Source organism: Mobula hypostoma, chromosome 5, assembly GCF_963921235.1.
Source record: "Mobula hypostoma chromosome 5, sMobHyp1.1, whole genome shotgun sequence".
Taxonomy (NCBI): domain Eukaryota; kingdom Metazoa; phylum Chordata; class Chondrichthyes; order Myliobatiformes; family Myliobatidae; genus Mobula; species Mobula hypostoma.
Window position 1 is genome coordinate 161,400,864 of NC_086101.1, and position 14,340 is coordinate 161,415,203.

The 14,340-nt window shown below is 41.1% G+C and overlaps 1 protein-coding gene across 4 annotated transcripts in view; it reads right to left on the bottom strand.

The window, feature by feature from the left end:
• LOC134347113 (beta-1,3-galactosyl-O-glycosyl-glycoprotein beta-1,6-N-acetylglucosaminyltransferase 4-like) overlaps positions 1–14,340 on the bottom strand; it is a 166,687-nt gene that overhangs the window by 87,953 nt on the left and 64,394 nt on the right. For 2 of the 4 annotated variants that reach the window (XR_010018086.1, XR_010018083.1), the window contains exon 2: positions 11,656–11,928. The exons of the other annotated variants lie outside the window; for them this stretch is intronic. The gene's annotated coding sequence lies outside the window, so the exon portion shown is untranslated. Of the gene's footprint in view, positions 1–11,655; positions 11,929–14,340 lie in introns of those variants that run through there. 4 annotated transcript variants of the gene reach the window in all.

Consider the following 14,340-nt stretch of genomic DNA (forward strand, 5'->3'; position numbering starts at 1 on the left):
TCATCTCTAGATGTGGTCAAAAACCTCCCTGACTTCTCTGTTAACCAATCTAACCTTTCCCTCCTGGTTGAGTAGTGCCAGAACAACACTATCTACTCAATGTCAGCAAGACCAAGGAGCTGATTATTGACTTCAGGAGGAGGAAACCAGAGGCCCATGAGCCTGTCCTCTCAGGGGGGATCAGATGTGAAGAGGGTCAGCAACTTTAAATCCTCAGTGTTATCCTCTCAGAGAACTTGCCCTGGGCCCAGCATGTAAGTCAATTACAAAGAAAGCCTCTACTTCTATAAGACCGTAAGACATAAGAGCTGAATCAGTCCATTTGGTCCATTGGGTTTGCCTCCCCATTTGATCTTGGCTGATCCATTTCTCTCTCAACCCATTCCCCTGCCTCTTCCCCATAACCTTTCATGCTTTGACTTATTAAGAGCCCATCAGCCTCCACCTTAAATACACCTAATGACATGGTCACAGCTACTTTTGGTGATGAATCCACAGATTCACCACCCTCTGGCAAAAGAAATTCCTACTTCTCTCTGTTCTAAATGGATGTCCTTCTGTTCTGAGGCTGTGCCATCTGGTCTTAGATTCTCCCTCTATAGGAAGCATCCTCTCCACATTAACTCTATCATATACTCTATAAAGGTAGGCGGGAGGAGAAGATGGCAGCGCGACGCAGCGCGCGCAGCTCTCTGGTGAAATAATATCATTTCTGTTAAATAGGGGCTGTGGACAATTTTGATTTGATGAAGACAGACGTGAGAAGCAGAGGAACATCTGAAGAAATTTCTGAAATGCCTGGTTCGCCGCTGTTGTTACTGTGTGATCAAGAATCTCCAGAGGGAAGGCCCCAAAATCCCTGGCTTTGCCTGCTGCTGGCAACCGAGGCTGAGGTCGAAGTGTTTGGATAGAGATGGCGCTCGGTACTCGGTGTCAGAGGGCTGATCAGAGCTCGAAGTTTTCGGACGACTCAGAGTCGGACTGTGGTCGGGCATGGCAGGGAGAGTTTTCTTCCTTCTCCCGTCTGCGTGAGATGTGGGACTTTCGAGAGACTTTGAACTTTTTTACTGTGCCATGGACTGTTCTTCATCAGGTTATGGTATTGTTGCACTGTTGTAACTATAGGTTATAATTATGTGGTTTTTGTTAGTTTTTCAGTCTTGGTCGTCCTGTGTTTTTGTGATATCACACCGGAGGAATATTGTATCACTTCTTAATGCATGCATTACTAAACGACAATAAATGAGGACTGCATGTCCTCATAATCTAATCTAATCAAGGCCTTTCACCATTCAATAGGTTTCAATTAGATCACCCCTCATTCTTCTGAATTCTAGTGAGTACAGGCCCAGAGCCATCAAATGCTCCTCTTATGATAAGCTTTTCAATTCCAGAGTTATTTTTGTGAGCATCATTTGAACCCACTCAAATGTCAGCACATCCTTTCTTAGATAAGAGGCTCAAAACTGCTCACAATACTCCAAGTGAGGATTCACCAGAGCCTTATAAAGCCTCAGCAGTACTCTCTTATTTTTATATACTAGTCCTCTTGAAATGAATGTTAACATTGCACTTGCCTCCCTCACCACCAACTCAACCTGCAAGTTAACCTTTAGGGAATCATGCACGAGGGCTCCCAAATCCTCTGCACCTTAAATTCTTGAATTTTTGAATTTTCTTCCCGTTTAGAAAATAGTCTATGCTTTTGTTCCTTTTACCAAAGTGCATGACCATACACTTCCTTACACTTTGCCCATTCTCCTAATCTGACTAAGCTCTTCAGCAGCCCCTCTGCTTCCTCCACACTGCCTGCCTCTCCACCTATCTTAGTATCATTCACAAACCTGGCCACAAAGCCATCAATTCCATCATCCAAATAAATGGCACACAATGTGAAAAGAAGCGGTCCCAGCACCAATCCCCGTGGAAAACCACTAGTCACTGGCAGCCAATCAGAGAAAAACCATTTATTCCTACTCGTTTCCTTTTGCAGACAGCCAGTCTTCTATCCATGTTAGCATCTTTCCTGTAATAGGGCTCTTATCTTAAGCAGCCTCATGTGCAGTAACTTATCGAAGGCCTTCTGAAAATCCAAGCAATACAGTATCCACCAAATCTCCTTTGTCTATCCTGCTTGTTATTTCTTCAAAGAATTCCAACAGATTTGTCACAAAAGATTTTCCCTCATGGAAACCATGCTGACTTTGGCCTATTTTACCATGTGCCTCCAAGTACCCCAAAACCACATCCTTAACAATCAACTCCAACATCTTGACAACCACTGAGGTCAGACTGACAGGCCCATAATTTCCATTATTCTGCCTCTCTCCCTTCTTGAAGAGTGGAGTCATATTTGCAATTTTTCAGTCTTTTGGAGCCATACAAGAATCTATTGGTTCTTGAAAGATCATTATTAATGCCTTCACTACCTCTTCAGCTACCTCTTTCAGATATCTGGGGTGTAATCCATCTAGTCCAACTGACTTATCTAACCAGAATTTTTAGCTTCCCAAGTACCTTCTCCCTCGTAATAGCAACTGCACTCACTTCTGCCCCTTGACACCCTCAAACTTCTGCGATGCTGCTAGTGTCTTCCACAGTGAAGACTGATGCAAAATACTTGTTCAGATCGTCAACCATTTCCTTGTCCCACATGACTACCTCTCCAGCTCAAAACTTCTTTAGAAGTTTGCGAAGATTTGGCATGACCTCTAAAACTTTGACAGACTTCCTTAGATGTGAGGTGGAGACTATATTGACAGGCTGCATTACAGCCTGTTATGGAAACATACCGGGAAAATAAAGTACAGAAAATCCTACTAAAAGTTATGTATATGGCCTAGTCCATCATGGGTAAAGCCCTCCCAACCATTCTGCACATCTACATGAAACATTGGTGCAGGAAAGCAGCATCTATCATCAAAGACTGCCCCCTTCCCCCCTCCCCCCACCATCAACCAGGTCATGCTCTTTTCTCATTGTTGCCATCAGGAAGAAGGTACAGGAGCCTCAGGACTCACATCACCAGGTTTAGGAACAGTTATTATCCTTCAACCATTAGGCTCTTGAACCAGAGAGGATAACTCCACTCAACATGCATCAGTGAACTGTTCCCACAATCTATGGGCTCACTCTCACGAATTCTTCATCTCACATTCCCTATATTTACTGTTTATTATTTACAGTATGCACAGTAGCGGAGTGGTTAGCACAATGCTTTCCACTATCAGTGACCCAGGCTCAATTCCCACTGCTGCCTGTAAGGAGTCTGTACGTTCTCCCCATGACCGCATGGGTTTCCTCTGGGTGCTCCGGCTTCCTCCCACAGCCCAATGACCTACTGGTTGGTAGGTAATTGGTCATTGTAAATTGTCCTGTGATTAGGCCTGGATTCAACTGGGAATTGCTGGGCCGGAAGGGCCTACTCTGTGTTGTATTGCAATGAGTCATTTCTCTCTTTCTTTCTTTCCTTCTGTACTTGCACAGTTTGTTGTCTTTTGCACGCTGGTTGTTCTCCTTGGCGTTGCAGCCTTTCATTGGTTTTGCCATGGTTATTGGATTTATTGCGTATGCCTGTATATAGGGTGACATATACAGTATGTGCTTTGATAATAAATTTACCTTGAACTTTGAATCTTCTATGTATGCTCATAAGTTACCCTTGAACCATCTTAATACAGCAGTATTTTATCAAATGCATCATATTTGACTGATTAGTTACGTCCTTAGTAGGATTCTGTCAATACTAATTTATTTGTATTTCAAACATTGACTTTTAATTTAACAAAAGTGATTTCTTCATAACTATAATATTTTGGTTACATGCACAACAGATCTAACAAGTATGTTGCGTCTATACAAAAGCAACAGCCACATTCTGTTCCTCAGAACCCTGAAAACCGTTTCTCTTTCATTGCTCAGTTGAGTTTTGTTCCTCTTTCTCTGGATGCCCATTTATTCTCTCTCTCAAAATCCTCGTTTTCATGTGGCTTTTTCTATGATTGTGCATAATGACTGTCAATCTCTTTAGTCATCTTGAGATCCTTAATAGTATACCTTCCAAATTCTTCGGTAACCAACCCTGTGCACTTTCATTTCCAGACTTAACTACCACAAACAAGAGAAAACTTGCTCACGCTGGAAATCTAAGCAACACACACAAAATGCTGGAGGAGCTCAGCAGGCCAGGCAGCATCTTTGGAAAAGAGTGAACAGACCATGTTTTGGGCCAAGAGCCTCTGATGAGGGTCTGCAGTTCTGATGAAGGGTCTTGGCCTGAAACGTGGACTTACACTTAACCACCACAGATGTGGTCCTTTCCACAGACCACATGAAAGCTCTTGACACAAAACGTTGGGTGTCTATTTCTCTCCACAGATGCTACCAGGCCCGTTAAATCCCATTAGCAGCTTGTTTACTGCATCAGACCTTGCACAAGTGTCCTTGCTTCAGTCATAAGGTTTTTAATTCCATCATTGTTCTCTGTTCTGTTCTGAACTCGCTCATTTTAATTTCATTCTCTGACCTTCAGTGCATAACTTGTACACAATCCTGCTCCAGTGTTTATCTGCAGTTAGCACTGGTTTTGATATGATTGACCATCACAGTCTTGCCCTTGACCTTATTATGAGCTACAGAAATTCTACTGATTACAAAGCTGACTACCTATTGCAGTTTTATACTGCAATAATTTATACTACGACATATAAAATTCAGACAACTGAAAGCACTGAAACACAAACTCTCGAGACACATGCAGTTCTTTCACATGCTGCTTGCAGTTCATCAATATTTCTAAGCTCTGTATTAGAATATGAAATTATATTATAGTCCCATTATGTAATGATAACATTATGGTATCAGTTAAAAAAAAAGATTGTACAATCACATGCATTCTTCTTGTGGATGAGTAGGTGCAGAACAGAATATGGTGAAAGCATTCAAATAAAAAAGGTATGAAGATGACTCTGGACTTATTTCACAAATATTTACTTATTTATTTGTAGTAATTTTATGCATTTCCACTGTACTACGACCACAAAGCAACAAATTTCAAATCAGTGACGAGAAATCTGATTCTGATTACTGTAGAGAGGGACAGAAACATGATTTATTCATTGTACTCAGCAGTAGCTGTAAATGCATCAGCCTAGTTTGTAATAATTTTATTGCACGGTTTATCTATATTATCAATCAAACAAAATTTAGCTTTGATTTTCCACCAGGATGCAAAGTCAGAAAGCAGAGATTTAGAAACATCAAGCAACAAAAATTAAAACAAAAATGAATGATCACATCGCTCAAAAAGTCAGTAGTACAAAGCCAGATACAAAGTAATGAAATTAATAAAGGTAATAAAAAGCAGCATTTTAATAGCCTGCTCATCCCTGATTACTGACAATAGACACTTGAGGGAAAGGTGGAAAAAAATTCCAGTCACCTGAGTTGGCGGAGTCAAAGTGTGCTCTGAATGTCTCAGAAAACATGGATAGTCTGCTCAATGAAAGGTTGCCTTTTTCTGAGTTTGTGAGCTTTGTTATGAATGAAAGCCAGGATATTAAAGACGTCCTGCAGTCACTCAGGGCTAAACTACTAACCTTGCTGCTACAGGAGAAATAGTTCTCTGACAAAATGGAACTGCAAGAGATGAAAATTGTTGCATTAGATACCTAGGGAAGTTTCAATATATAACCAAAGTAAGCAATAACAAGTGACAGTGCTCCTGTTTTGCTCATTTATTAAGAAAAACAGGGCTATAGCCAAGTGCTGTTAGAAGATAAGAGAGACAATTTTTCATATTATTGAATTGTACACCAGCAGGCATTATTTGCCAGGTTTTACTTTGTAAATGATGTGAATAATAGACATGTTGAAATAATCAACCTTATCAGAACCAGCCCAGGAACCACTCATAGTTTCAGCTTTTGTGTGAGGAATTTGGCACCTAGGGCAGAGATTTGGTTTTACATACAGAAATATGCTGGATGCTTCCATGAGGGTCATGCTAGCACATTTAACGTATTTGTCATTCTGAACCACGCTAAAGGATCATTGTTGAGCTTAGAAGAACCAAATGATGTCATTCGTAGATAACTATCACATTTCATTCGGCATTAAATGAGTTACATATGAAGATGCAAAGTAAGAATATGACAGTGATGGATGTGCATATCTGTCAAAATATTCTCTGTCAAACCGCAAATTTCTACAGAGCGTTGTCTGCAAAGGTGACTACCAACTTTTTTCAACCATTCAGAGAGTTTTTATGCAAAACCTCAGTGTAGAGAACGTGTTCTCTTTAGTCAAACAGTCTGTAGTGTTTGAACAAGGTAAATCAGAGTTATAATGCCAGATTCAGTGGTTTAAGAAACATGACAAACATTTGCTTCTGGAGTATAATCCATTTCTCACTGAGGTAGACCGCACATAATGCTGCTTAGCAAGATAAGAGCCAATGGAATTACAGGGGAGTTACTAGCATGGGTGGAGCATTGGCTGATTGGCAGAAAACAGAGAGTGGGAATAAAAGGATCTGGTTACCATGGATTTCCACAGGGGTTGGTGTTGGGACCGCTGCTTATAACAATGTATGTCAATGATTTAGACTATAGGATTAATGGATTTGGGCTAAATTTGCCGATGATACAAAGATAAGTGGAGGAGCGAGTAGTGTTGAGGAAACAGAGAGCCTGCAGAGAGACTTAGATAATTTAGGGGAATGGGCAAAGAAATGGCAAATGAAATGCAATGTTGGAAAGTGTATGGTCATGCACTTTGATGGAAGAAATAAACTGGCAGACTATTATTTAGATGGGGAGAGAATTCAAAATGCAGAGATGCAAAGGGACTTGGGAGTCCTTGTGCAGGATACCCTAAAGGTTAACCTCCAGGTTGAGTCGGTGGTGAAGAAGGCAAATGCAATGTTGGCATTCATTTCTAGAGGTATAGAATATAAGAGCAGGGCTGTGATGTTGAGGCTCTATAAGGGAACCCTTGGAGTATTGTGTGCAGTTTTGGGCTCCTTATTTCAGAAAGGATTTACTGAAATTATACTTTATATTTTATACTTTATTGTCGCCAAACAATTGGTACTAGAACGTACAATCATCACAGCGATATTTGATTCTGCGCTTCCCACTCCCTGGATTACAAATATTAAATATTAAAAATATTATAAACAGTAAAAATTAGTAAATATTAAAAATTTAAATTATAAATCATAAATAGAAAATAGAAAAATAGAGAGTAAGGTGGTGCAAAAAAACCGAGAGGCAGGTCCGGTTATTTAGAGGGTATGACCCAGATCCGGGTCAGGATCCGTTCAGCAGTCTGATCACAGTTGGAAAGAAGCTGTTCCCAAATCTGGCCGTACGAGTCTTCAAGCTCCTGAGCCTTCTCCCCAAGGGAAGAGGGATGAAAAGTGTGTTGGCTGGGTGGGTTGTGTCCTTGATTATCCTGGCAGCACTGCTCCGTCAGCTTGCGGTGTGAAGTGAGTCCACGGATGGAAGATTGGTTTTTGTGATGTGCTGCGCCGTGTTGGAGAGGGTTCAGAGAAGATTCACGAGAATTATTCCAGGAATGAAAGGGTTACCATATGAGGAACTCTGGCAGCTCTTGGGCTGTATTCCCTGGAGTTCAGGAGAATGAGGGGGCATCTCATAGAACATTCTGAATGTTAAGAGGCCTAGATTAGATATGGCAAAGTTAATTCCCATGGTAGGGGAGTCTAGGACAAGAGGGAACAACTTCAGGATCGAAGAACGTCCATTTAGAACAGAGATGCAGAGAAATTACTTTAATCAGTGGGTGGTAAATCTGTGGAATTTGTTGCCATGAGTGGCTGTGGAGACCAGTCATTGGGTGCATTTAAGGCAGAGATCTTCTGCCCCTATATTTTATGGTCTTGTGGTCTTTAAATACTCTCATAATTCAGCGATGCAGATGTGTTGGTGGAATATGTGGAATTTAAGATCACTGATGAATTGGCATGACAAATCCATCAAAATACAGATGTGAATGTTTGGAAACTAGTATGCCATCTTCCAAAAATATCTGAGTTAGCCAAAATAGATATTTCAATATCCCCATCATTGTCGCGGGAAAGCAGCATCCACCATCCTGGCTATGCTCTCTTCTTGCTGCTACCATCAGGAGCCATAGGTCCCACAACACCAGGTTGAGGAACATTTATTATCCTTCAACCATTAGACTCCTGAACCAGAGTGGATAACTTCACTCACTAAACTGACTCCACGATCCATGAACTCACTTTCAAGGACTCTACAGCTCATGTTCTCAATATTTATCTTTTATTATTATTATTATTATTTTGTTTGTTTTCTTTTTGCATTGCACAATTTGTTGTCTTTTGCATATTGGTTGTTTGTCTATCTTTGTATGCAGATTTTCATTGGCTCTATTGTGTTTCTTTGTAGTGTTACGAGAATACACATAAAATTAAGATGTTTGCTGGCCTGGGCTAGCATCAGTGGCATCAGCAGTTGGTCTGCTACCTGCCCTCAGGGGAAGGAGAGATAAGGAACAATGGAGCAGCGTCTGGAGATGTGTAATGAAGGGATGTGGGAGAGAGAGCTGTCTGGAGCGGCTCCCCCCTTTGAACCCTGAACTGTTTGAAGTGATGGACAGGCGATACCCCAGCAGGGGGATAAAAAGGGACAGGTTCGCTAAGACAGACACACACGCCACCCGAGGTAACAAGACCCTGGAAGCGGTGCGCCTCTCACGAGTGGGTGAGAAGTGCCAGACAACGACAAGGGTGGAAAGGTACGATCAGCGGGAACCCGGTGTGTGTCCGCCCTTGCCTGGGTGCCGGGTTCACTGCAGAGGATCGACCGCATCTGGAGGAGGGGTCACAGTCGGTGACCTCAGGTGACATCACCAAGGACCCGCCCAAAAGCTGCTTGTGAGCCATCTCGCTGGTCTGTGAGCCATCTTGCTGGTCTGTGAGTGAAGCAGTGTTCTGAATGATCAATTGTTCCTATTCTGTCTCTCTTCCCCCACCTTGTCCATCGCCATGGAAACGATTACTGCGAACTGAACTTTGAGTCATTTTGAAATTTGGTCATTTACCCCTAGACAACGATAGAGCTTGATTGATGCTGTTATCTTAATTCTGTGCACATGTGTGTTTATCATCACTGAACTGTTGCATTTATTATCCTTTCGATTACTGTGTTGCTTGTTTCCTTAATAAAACTTTCTTAGTTCTAGTACTCCAGACTCCAACTGAGTGATCCATTTCTGCTGGTTTGGCAACCCAGTTACGGGGTACGTAACATAAGTTACCTTGAATGCCCACAAGAAAATGAATCTCAGGGTAGGATATGGAGACACATATGTTCTTTGACAATAAACTTAACTTTGAAATTTGAACTGTAAAGATGTGAAACATCCTTTTCCACAGTTTCAACACATAAAATAGTTGATCTGCATCGCTATCTAAAATACAGAAACTATTTTGTGGAACTTGTGTCTCAGAGGGAAAGACACACATCAAACTGACAGTCAGGTAATTAATTACTTGCAATAAACAAGTTGGCTAAATTTGTTTTGTTTTGTTGCACAGAACAATTATTTGGTGAAATTTTTAATGAATTTGGGTACATATGTAGTTATATGTTTAATATATTTGGATTTAGTGGGTTGTGAGCAGGGCAATAATCAGGTGCTTGACTTTCATTAATGGTGATTATGAATATAGGTCCAGAATCACATAACTGTGAATGTCTCTGTTAACTGGTCTTCACAATTAGTTCAATATTATCATTTACAATTACATTTGTTCATTCTCATTACATTACATTTATTACAAGGCCTCATTATTTATTTTACACTACATAGCGATTGGCCATTCTCAATGGTGATTTATTTCTATATTAATTTTTGCGATCTGGACTACATTTATTGATCATCCCTAATTGTCATTGAGAGGGTGGAAGTTATAAATCACTGCTGTCATACAGCCATAGAGTTGGAGGAAAGAACAGGACAGAAGCAGGCCTTAGGCTTTCTGGTGAAGTTACATCCACAATGCTGTTTGGCATCCTTCACTCTCAAACCTAACCTTTTCTATTCTGGCAACACACATCAAGGTTGCTGGTGAACGCAGCAGGCCAGGCAGCATCTCTAGGAAGAGGTACAGTCGACATTTCAGGCCGAGACCCTTCATCAGGACTAACTGAAGGAAGAGTTAGTAAGAGATTTGAAAGTGGGAGGGGGAGGGGGAGATCCAAGATGATAGGAGAAGACAGGAGGGGGAGGGATGGAGCCAAGAGCTGGACAGGTGATTGGCAAAGGGGATACGAGAGGATCATGGGACAGGAGGTCCGGGAAGAAAGACGGTGGGGGGGGGGAACCCAGAGGATGGGCAAGGGGTATATTCAGAGGGACAGAAGGAGAAAAAGGAGAGTGAGAGAAAGAATGTGTGTATAAAAATAAATAACGGATGGGGTACGAGGGGGAGGTAGGGCATTAGCGGAAGTTAGAGAAGTCGATGTTCATGCCATCAGGTTGGAGGCTACCCGGACGGAATATAATGTGTTGTTCCTCCAACCTGAGTGTGGCTTCATCTTTACAGTAGAGGAGGCCGTGGATAAACATGTCAGAATGGGAATGGGATGTGGAATTAAAATGTGTGGCCACTGGGAGATCCTGCTTTCTCTGGCGGACAGAGCGTAGATGTTCAGCAAAGCGGTCTCCCAGTCTGCGTCGGGTCTAGCCAATATATAGAAGGCCACATCGGGAGTACCGGACGCAGTATATCACCCCAGTCGACTCACAGGTGAAGTTTTCTATTCTGCTTACCTTTCTGGAACATCAAATACACTGCACCAACCTTAATCACCTTGAAACATGTTTATCATTTCCTGAATGCCTCATGCATTTAAATAACATTAAATTGGGAATTTTAGCTATTTTTACTTACTTCTATCTCTTAAACTGCTACACTTTCTATTAAATGCACTCCACTCTCTGATCTTGCTACCCATATCATTATGTTTTGATCGTCTTTCTGATAATGAGCTGATATTTCAGCACAATATGATTACCTGCTGGTCTGGTTAAGTTGCCATCATTTTAGTTGGGTTGCTAAACTAATTGTAACATTTCCTGTAAAAAATTTCATGGCACTTATCTAAATCTCACACTCCCCCACTATTTAAAACTTTATATTGTGAAAGCAAACTTTTGTTCAAAGTTCAAAATTCAAAGTAAATTTATTATCTAAGTACATAGTCATAGTCACACTTTATTGATCCCAGGGGAAATTGGTTTTTGTTACAGTTGCACCATAAATAATTAAATAGTAATAAAACTATAAATAATTAAATAGTAATATGTAAATGCCAGGAAATAAGTCCAGGACCAGCCTATTGGCTCAGGGTGTCTGACCCTCCAAGGGAGGAGTTGTAAAGTTTGATGGCCACAGGCAGGAATGACTTCCTATGACGCTCTGTGCTGCATCTCGGTGGAATGAGTGGCATGCAAAAGTTTTGGCACCCCGGTCAAAATTTCTGTTACCGTGAATTGCTAAGTGAGTAAAAGATGAACTGATTTTCAAAAGGCATAAAGTTAAAGATGACACATTTCTTTAATATCTTAAGCAAGAAAATTTTTTTTATTTCCATCTTTTACAGTTCCAAAATAACAAAAAAGGAAAAGGACCTGAAGCAAAAGTTTGGGCACCCTGCATGGTCAGTACTTAGTAACACCCCCTTTGGCAAGTATCACAGCTTGTAAACGCTTTTTCTAGCCAGCTAAGAGTCTTTCAATTCTTGTTGGGGGATTTTCGCCCATTCTTCCTTGCAAAAGACTTCTAGTTCTGTGAGATTCTTGGACCGTCTTGCATGCACTGCTCTTCTGAGGTCTATCCACAGATTTTCGATGATGTTTACTTTCTTTTCTCATCTTTTTATTGATGTCAAAATGTTAAACATAACATAATATTAATACAAAGCTATTGGGATTACATTATTAATAATTAGCATATAAAAATATAAACTCAGTTAACACACGGATATTAAACCTCCCAAAGTCTTGCAAAATACGAATATGAATATAATAAAAAAATGTAAAAGTAGCATGGAAAAAGAAAAAAAAACAAAAAAAACTAAACAATATGAAGCGACTAAACTAAGAAAAGAAAAGACATGGGCTGTTATGTTACGTCAAATAGGACCATTAGTGTCATTACCTCCGCTCCTCTCTCCATATGTTTGAAATTAATAGAATAGGTTTGGAAAAGGTCAAATTACATCATATGGAAGTGTTGAATAAATGGCCTCCAAGTCTTTTCGAAATTAATAGAAGGATCATAAATGACACGTCTAATTATCCTTTGAACAATTATCTAATAAATATAATTTGCCTGGATCCCATTTCTTTAGATATTTACAGATTAGAAACTTTTTAAATACTGTTCTTCCTACCTTTCCGAATCTATATCCAAAGGATATTTTTGAAAAAATTTTAGATTTAAATCCTTTCCAGAAAGGTATAATAGCAACCATTTATAATATAATTATGAAAATATATCCAGACTTATCTAATAAAATTAAGAATGATTGGGAAAGGGAACTTAAGCTTCCTATTGAAAAATGGGACCAAATTCTTCAATTAGCTAATTCATCCTCTATATGTGCTAAACATGCGCTGATACACTTTAAAGTAGTACATAGGGCCCATACGTCTAAGGATAAATTAGCTCGTTATTACTCTCATATAAATCATATTAGTGATAGATGTCACTCTGAGATAGCTTCTTTAACTCATATGTTTTGGTCATGCCCTTTTTTCTCCAAACATACCTTTGCTCATTGCGGCCAAAAAATTCTATTGAAAAGGTTCAAACGAACATCTAAACAAGCCTAATGCATTTTTGAAACAAGTCCTGTGGACTGATGAAGTTAAAATAGAACTTGGCCGTAATGAACAAAGGTATGTTTGGAGAAAAAAGGGTGCAGAATTTCATGAAAAGAACCCCTCTCCAACTGTTAAGCACGGGGTTGGATTGATCATCCTTTGGGCTTGTGTTGCAGCCAGTGGCACGGGAAACATTTACTGGTAGAGGGAAGAATGAATTCAATTAAATACCAGCAAATTCTGGAAGCAAACATCACACCGTCTGTAAAAAGGCTGAAGGTGAAAAGAGGATGGCTTCTACAACAGGATGATGAACCTAATCACACCTCAAAATCCACAATGGACTACCTCAAGAGGCACAAGGTGAAGGTTTTGCCATGGCCCTCACAGTCCCCTGACCTAAGCATCATCGAGAATCTGTGGATAGACCTCAAGAGAGCAGTGCATGCAAGACTAAAAAATTTCTTCGCATTTCTGTTCTGAATTGGCGCCCTTCAATCCTTAAGTCATGCCCTCTCGTACTAGACTCCCCCATCATGGGAAACAACTTTGCCACATCCACTCTGTCCATGCCTTTCAACATTTGAAATGTTTCTATGAGGTCTCCCCTCATTCTTCTAAGCTCCAAGGAAAACAGTCCAAGAACGGACAAACGTTTCTCATATGTTAACCCTCTCATTCCCAGAATCATTCTAGTGAATCTTCTCTGTACCCTCTCCAACATCAGCACATCCTTTCTTAAATAAGGAGACCAAAACTGCCCACAGTATTCTAAGTGAGGTCTCACCAGTGCCTTATAGAGCCTCAACATCACATCCCTGCTCCTATACTCTATTCCTCTAGAAATGAATGCCAACATTGCATTCGCCTTCTTCACTACCGACTCAACCTGGAGGTTAACCTTAAGGGTATCCTGTACGAGGACTCCCAAGTCCCGTTGCATCTCAGAACTTTGAATTCTTTCCCCATTTAAATATGTGTTATGTGTTAGCCTTATCTCTCTTCCTTCTTCCATCTTCAAAGTTCAAAGTACATTTATTACCAAAGCATGTATATTAGGCCTTGAGATTTGTCTCCTTACAGGCAGCCACAAAACAAACCCTAAAAGAGCCCACCCAAAAAAAATTCTGTCAAACACCAATGAGAGAGGGAGGGAGGGAGGGAGGGAGAGGGAGGGAGAGTGAGGGAGGGGGAGAGAGAGGGAAGGAGAGGAGAGAGGGAGGGAGAGAGGGAGAGAGAGTGAGGGAGGGAGAGAGGGAGGGAGAGGGGGGAAGAGAGTGAGGGAGGGAGAGAGGGAGGGAGGGGGAGAGAGTGAGGGAGGGGCGAGAGAGAGAGAGAGGGAGGGAGGGAAGGAGGGAGGAAGAGAGGAAGGGAGGGAGGGAAGGAGAGAGAAGGAGAGGGAAGGGAGGCAGGAGGAGGGAGAGAGAGAGGGAGGGAGAGAGAGGGAGGGAGACAGTG